Source organism: Jaculus jaculus, chromosome 12, assembly GCF_020740685.1.
Source record: "Jaculus jaculus isolate mJacJac1 chromosome 12, mJacJac1.mat.Y.cur, whole genome shotgun sequence".
NCBI lineage: Eukaryota > Metazoa > Chordata > Mammalia > Rodentia > Dipodidae > Jaculus > Jaculus jaculus.
Window position 1 is genome coordinate 110864595 of NC_059113.1, and position 7868 is coordinate 110872462.

A 7868-nucleotide genomic window follows, 5' to 3' on the forward strand; every position below is an offset into this window, starting at 1 on the left:
AAAATGGTTGAACCTGGAACAGATCATTCTCAGCGAACTTACCCAATCACAGAAAAAAAATCTCCACATATTCTCACTCATCTACAGCACCTAACCTGAATCTACCCAAGATACCTTACATACCCAGCAAACATCTCGTGGACTAGACAATAGGTTTGGTGGGGAGGGCAACGGAGGGGTGGGAAACACAAATTTAGACCAAAGCAGCAATGGTACCATAAAATTCTACTTCCTAAAAGGCAGACCAAATGGCTGAACCTTCACCAGGCCCTTAGAGGTAACACCTGAACCACAAGACACTGGAGAGGGTATGATGAAGACTAACCTTAATCTTTTACAGCTTCCCTCCCTCCCTCCTTCCCTCTCTCTCTCTCTCTCTCTCTCTCTCTCTCTCTCTCTCTCTCTCTCAACTCTTATATGTTAGTGATCTTTTTCCTCCTTTTCTTAGTAGGCACTGATCTGTAACTCCCAGTACCAGCATGTGGCTATCATCCACAATGAGCTTTTGATCAGAAAGACCTACACAGTTTCCTAAAAGAAAGACAGATTTCTGTCTGAGTACTTGATGACCCACCAAAGGTTAGTGGTAAGACCCTACTGCTGAAGACAACTTATGTGGTTGACACGTAAAATGGAATGGCTTGGCTGGAAGTTGGAAGAGAGTCGTCCCCAGACAATCAGTGTGTCTAGTCCCAGAAGGTGCTACATGGGCGACTGGGGGAAAATGACCAGTATCTGTCCAAGCAACTCATGGTCTAACCTACTTAGCAGCAAATAACCTGTTGTGATGCCCACACAAGTACAGTAGTGGCACACAGCTATGGTGGGGAACCACCTGCTCTTGATTTGGCTAACTGATCCCCTCAGTGGTACAGGACCCATAGCTGGAGCTGGGAAGCAAGTCAGAACCATATCCAAACATAAGTCCACCCTCCATTATTAAGCTACCATCAGTCATGGGCTACAAGAGGGCCTACACCTATTAAATTCTCTATTAAAAAAAAAAGGAAGGGTTATCTCACTTGTCCTGGTGCAAACTTACTCTCCGTTGGAGAATCTACTTCTCTTTTTCAGATAGATATAGATCCTAAGGAGAGAGCCACCCCCATCCCTCAAAAGGGCCCTGGCTGAAACTAAGAAAAATTGGTGAAATAAGCAAGGGTGCTGTTTTCCTGGTGAACCAGATACCAGCACAAGGGGGTAGGAGATCAACACAGAGAAAAATCAACTCCTACCAAATCAGAGAGCCAGAGCCCCAGAGGCCCCCAACACCTCATCACTGAAGCAAAACACAAATGAACCCAACATGGCTCAGGGAAATTTTGCAGAAGAGGGGTTGGAAAGAATGTCAGAGCCACATGTTGGGTCATGATATGCAAAGCCATTTATCTTACCCATAACTGTGGACTCACTCCACAATGCATGACCCATATACCAAGGGGGCCAAGGGGAGGGGGTAGGTCATGGATGAGCCTAGTAATGGTACCAAACTGACTGTATTTGCTAACTTAAAACTAATTAATAATAAATAAATAAATAAATTTGGAAGTTCTAAGGTTTTCTACCTGTGAAAAAATTAGGTACTATTTTGATTTTCTTTTTCCTTTTTCTGGGACATCGTGACTTTTAAACTTTTAGGATCTTTTCTTTTAATTCATGCAATGGGCCTAGTTGTAGGCCTTTTCTCATAGACCAGGAGCCACAGGGACTCACTTTGTACCCAGATAAATTTTCTCATACTGTTATTTGACAATTCTCCTTTATCTCTTTTGAAATCCTATTATTTCTTATATGTCTTGTTTTATCCTTTTAAATGCCTTACCTGGCCCTCCTAGCTCCTCTGTCTATTTTATTCTCTTATTGGTGCTTTCTCAAACTTTGTCCTTAACCCACCTATTGAATTTTTATTTTAATCAATTAACTTTCATTGAATGTATATAAAATTTTAATTAAAGTACTCTAACTAGATATTTACTATATGCTTAATTTCTAGCTGTTACCTCTTTCATAAATTTTTTGTAATTACCAGTTGTAGCTCTTAAGATATTCCCTGCTCTGTCATGTAGTTTCCATATATACATTGACTTATTCCTCTTTTGAGTCTCTTTCATTACAAAGCTTTGTAGGCGAGTCTCACTCATGACTCTATTTCAGAATCATCTGGAAGGTTGACAAAATCACTGACTGCCACCCTCATTTCTTCAAGAAGGGGGTGGGGAAGACCAAGTCAACTTCCTTTCTCACAAATTCCCAGTAGATTCAGAATGCTGTCAAACCACAGAGGACGACTCTCTGGAGCTCTGTGGAGCTATGTCGCCAGCAGAATAAGACACTCTTAAGAGTAAAGATAAGGACCTATGTGTTGGTTCTCTGGTCAAACCATTCATCAGAAGAACTTGTAGGCCCATGTACTCAAACCTTCAGAATTTAGTTTTGCAAAGAAGGCTAATTAAAAACTTAGTTTACATGATAGGCACTTAAATATTTTCAGCATATTTCATAGATTTATAGAAAATTGTTTTGTCATAAAGTCAACTGTGATAGTGGTGAGGTGGTGGAGACAGGTGGATCCCTGAAGCTCATTGGCCAGCCAGTCTAGCCTAAGTGGTGACCCTCAGACCTATGAAAGACCTGTCTCAAAAAGTGGAAGACAGTGCCTGAGAAACAACCTAAGGTTGTTCTCTCATCTCCAAATACAACTGTATACATATGTGCAAGCACAGAGAGAGAGGAGAGAGAGAGAGAGAGAGAGAGAGAGAGAGAGAGAGAGAGAATTATTGTGCCAATAATACATATTAAAAGATTCTTCTCTTCCTACAAAATAAACTGCTTTTGTAGAATTAGCAGAGGATATATTATCAAGATGTTTCCAGAAAAATATTAGAACCTAGGGTGTCAGTCTGATTTTATCTTCTGAGGTAACTTGAGCAAATTGTATAATTCACCTTGATTATTCATTATTAGCTACTGAAATAATCTGGTAATGAGTTAAAAGTTGAGCACTGAGTCTCAGCCTCCCAACTGACAATGTCAGAGAAATCTGAAAATTATGAGCCCGCATTAGTGACAAGACACAGGGCACACTCATTAAGGTTGTCCATCTCATGAAAGACATCATTTATAGTTTTCTCTTTCCTTGGCAAATACCTCCATCTAGTGCTCAGTTTAGTCATTGCATCTTAAACCGAGACTAGTCCTCAAATCAGAAGCTTTATTCTTTTTTTTAAAATTAGTATTATTAACAACATATTTTGTATGGATACATATTGTGTTGGTACCCCCTTATCCCTACACCAATTCCATTGGGAACCCTTCTCAGTGGAGTTTCAGGTATTCCCTGTGGGGTTGTGGGCTATGCGTTATTAAAAAAAAAAAAAATCTATTTAAAACTCTTGGCGACCAAACCTTGCAGGAGGTGGCTGTTTTAATCCCTGCTCGCAGGACACAGTGGATAAACACTGAAAGCTCTCAGTCATGTTATCTCCATCTGAGTTGTTTCTCGGTAATTGATACAGGCAGGTGTAAAATCCAGCCTAGCTATGGAATTTAAAAAGAAATCTTTTTAATTGTGAGTCTTTGTGAAGCAAAGGTATGAATCTTAGCCTGCTCTTAGCTTCAGTTTGTCTTTGTTTCTAATATTTTTAATTAATTATGTACTTTACTATATGAACATACTACATGTTGATTTTATATCCCCTCTCCCCATCCATAGTCCACTGAAGATCTTCCCTGCTTTCATTTTTTATTTCCCCTCTCTCACTTCTGCACTTTAAGAGAAATGTGGAGCTTAAGTATCTGTGAACACTTCATTATTCTTCACAGAGCAGACATGAGACACTCAATGGCATCTGGGATTCCCTGCCTTTGACAATTACTGGCACAAAGCAGCCCATGTGACTGCAACCCCATGTATCCAAAACAAAGAATGGCAACTATTTCCTCTGATTACACAGAAGGAACTCCCCAAACAATGAACTTTATGTTTGCAAATATTGATGCATTGGAGAAAATTCACTTCCATAGAATAATATAAAACACTTTATAACATATGAAAAAAGTAAGTTTTTGTTTAAAAAAAAATGGCAAGAATTCCATCTGAGGGCTAAGACCATGGTGTATTAGTAACTTTACTGTGACCAAGTTCCTGACAGGAAGAAGCTCTAGGAAGGAAAGGGTCTATTCTGCCTCATAGCTTTGAAGAGATATATTCCATTATGATGGGGAAGCATGGTGGCAAAAGCAAGAGGCCCGCTGGTCATCTTGCAGCCACAGGCAGGAAGCAAAGATGAACAGAAAGGTGGACCTCTCTGTAAAACCTCAAGGACTGTACCTAGTGACCCACTTCGTCCACATGGCTTCTCCTACAAAAGGTCCCACAGCCTTCCCAAACAGCACTGCCAGCTGAGGACCAAGTGTTCAAACACATGAAGCTTAAAGTGGACATTTCACAAGGACATTTTTGTGTTTCTGGAAAAATAAGATATGGAAGATGTTTACTAAATTAATTCAAAACTTGTGGGTAGATAAATAAGAATTATATTTTTACCCCAGTGGTAGAGACAAATCCTCAGGGCCTCCCTCATATATATTGGGCAGCTTTTATCACTGATAAGGGCCAGCTTGCCTGCTTGTAACACATACTATTTATAAGATAATAAGCCTCTGACATGTCCCAGAACAAAACGAGACTACTTTTTAAATACCACATTTGCTAGCTAGAAAAAATAGTCATGGGGATAACTAATATGATAAAGTCTTAAAAATTAAAATCAAGGAAATTTCTAGTGTAAAAGGATATTTACTTACTGAAAATAAATGTGACTGCATGTGTTTTAAAGCTTGCAAACTAGAAAAATCAAAACCCATCATTTCTGTTTCACAAACAAGAATGGCTAATATTTGGAGTATATGCTTTGAGATTTTGTTCCTATGAAGCAGCTGATGGGAGTGTTTACCCTCTTGTATGTACTAATTTTCTATGTGAAGACATGGTGAATGTAGGAAGAATCAGAAAGAAAAATATAAGCCTTTTAAAATCACAATTTAAAAATAAATTAGAACCCCTCCCCACACTTTATCTTCTCCCTTGCCTGTCCTGGCTGCTGTCACTCTCTCCTTGGCTCAAACAGCAGAGGACTTTTGACTAGGTTGTAAGCGGCTATAAGCCAGAGGAAGTGATTCCCAGTGCCAGTGGACAGAGTCCCTTTGCGCTTCACCACTTGTGGATAGCTTGGGCCCACATGCAGCTCCATAAATGCTTGTCTTCCCTGAGAGTGTCTGGACTTTGGTTTTCTTTTCAGGCACAAAAAGTGAATAAACTTAATTAAGAACATCTGAAAACCTTGACAAGCCCTATATAAATGAAGCAGAAAACTCACAGTCATATGGTTTTGAGCAAGACCTGAAAGGTTCTCTGGAATGTTCTGATGAAGCTTTACAGGAAAAAAAAAAAAAAAAAGTGAGCCCTACTAGCCCCTAAAGAATTGGAAGACCTCACCTTAATTCTTCTTCGTTTATGACAGTAGATTAACATAAAGACAGAGACAGGCATTACCAACATAGCTGTAAACATGAAAAAGTATAAGCTGACTTACCAGAAGACAGCTTAAAGCAGAGAGAAAAGGAGTTGTGCATAAAGCTGTTGGGGACTGCTTGAATACCCAGCTAAGTGAACATACAACCAGACCATCAATCTTGTAGGAGAGATCGAAGAGACATTGCTATCTTTTCTTGCTGCTTGACCACACTAGACTGAGAAACCAGATAGCAGAAGGCTTAGATCAAAACCTGATAAAGCAGGAAGCAAAGAACGGGGCCCTAGATATTTCCAAGCTGGCAGAATTCATTATGGACATGATGGAGACACTGCACACCTGTTCAACATGAGGAACTTAAGAAACTAAAAGGCATCAAGGAAATTGTGCACCTTCCAGTGATTTTTTTTTTATGTGTTAGACCTAATGAAAATAGACATTACAAGCTTTGGTATCACTGGCATGAGGCAACAGTTAAGTATGAGAGGAAGAACTTTCAAGTTTTAAATAAACAGCCAAATTCCCTGGACTATGTCACCCAGTGGCTAGAAGAAACCTCATATGACATTATAAGTCAGAAGTAAAATATGCTCTGCCCACTGGGGAGGGGCTGCTGGCTCTGGGGATGCTCCCATGATGACCCTGGATGCATCCAGAATTATATATACCTGAAGCTTCTGAAATGATAATGTCCCCAGAGATCTTGCCCCAAAACAGTGTTGATAAGCCAGTCTCATTGCCAAGAGCTCTAGCTCCAGCAGAAGCAGCTGACCATCATGAGGGTGTGTTGCTGGTCAAATTCCACACAGTGGCCCCTGGAATTTCTGGCCTGGCTAACTTCACTGAGAAACTCAAGATGACTGTGAGGATTCTACTTTTGGATACCCATCAACCAGTTCACACTAGCAGTAGGCTGACCCATAAGTATCCTAGGAAAGTCTGGAGACCCCAGGAAATCAAGCTGCTTCTACCTAAAAGATGTGGCAACTTCCAGTGGAGAGAAAGTTTACTGGAACTCCATTCTCTGCAGACAAGGATATGGCCCTCAAAGGCCATGGCCAGTCTCCACGATCCCATTAACCTGATCAACTACAATAAGATGGTGTTCTACACTCAGGAGAAAGGGGATAAAGGAGGGGGGCCATATAGAAGACAACCAGGGAATATGACCAATTTGTAATATGCTCATATATTAAAGTGCCTGATAATATTTAAAAATAATAATAGCTAGAGAAATACAAATTGCAGTTCATCATAAGATCCCACACCTCCCAGAGTAGTTATTGGCAGACAATGGTTGGTAGAAGAGGGGTGTCATATTCTTTGTAGGCACAGCCACTGGTAGTAAGTTGCCTACATTCCAGTAGATAACCCTTACCCATGATAATAGACACAGCCCAAACTGAACTCAGGGGATAAAGAAAGAAATAGACATGAAAGTAGGAGGGGGAAGGCTTGTGGGAGTGAGAAGAAGATAAGAGAGGATAATGTGGGAGTATATGTGAACAAAAAACAACTACATATGTGAGATGGTCAAGAAAAAATAAATTAAAAAGAAATTGCAATGGTGTTCTGCTCTTCCTTGCCTACAATGCAATCCTCAGTAGCATCCTGCTGCCATCCTAATGTGAATGCAGAGGTATTCACCACTGCCACAGTCAGGTTTGCACTCCTGGTAGAAATCACCCAACCAAGAGCAGCTTGTGGGAAAAAGAGGCTTATTTTGGCTTACAGGCTCAAGGGGAAGTTCCATGATGGCATGAGCAGAGAGAGGGTGGACATCACCCCCGGCCAACATCAGGTGGAGTTAACAATAGGAGAGTGTGCCAAACACTTGCAAAGGGAAACTGGCTATAGAACACATAAGCCCACCCTAAAAATACACTCCCTCTAGGATGGCATTAATTCCCAAATCTCCATCTGCTGGGAATGTAGCATTCAGAACATCTAAGTTTATGGAGGACAACACCTGAATCAAGCCACCACAATCACTTACCTCCAAATACCTACTCTTCATTCTGATGTTGAATTGGAAATATCTATGTAGTGCATTGCTAATTAACAGCATTGATTCCAACAGGAAGAATGTTGTATGCCACTGTTGAAAAGACTTGAAGAAAGTGTGAAACTTTAAAATATAAAAGGAACTAATTTTTTGTTTTTATTTTTGTTTTTTTGGTTTTTTGAGGTAGGGTCTCACTCTAGCCGAGGCTGACCTGGAATTCACTATGTAGTCTCAGGGTGGCCTCGAACTCACGGTGATCCTCCTACCTCTGCCTCCCAAGTGCTGGGATTAAAGGCATGCGCCACCACGCCTGGCTGGAACTAATTTTT

The 7868-nt window shown here is 40.5% G+C and overlaps 1 pseudogene; it reads left to right on the forward strand.

Annotated features, from left to right (window-relative positions):
• The first annotated feature begins 4227 nt into the window (after nt 1-4227).
• Nucleotides 4228-6714, forward strand: LOC101616515 (annotated as a pseudogene).
• Nucleotides 6715-7868: the final 1154 nt, after the last annotated feature.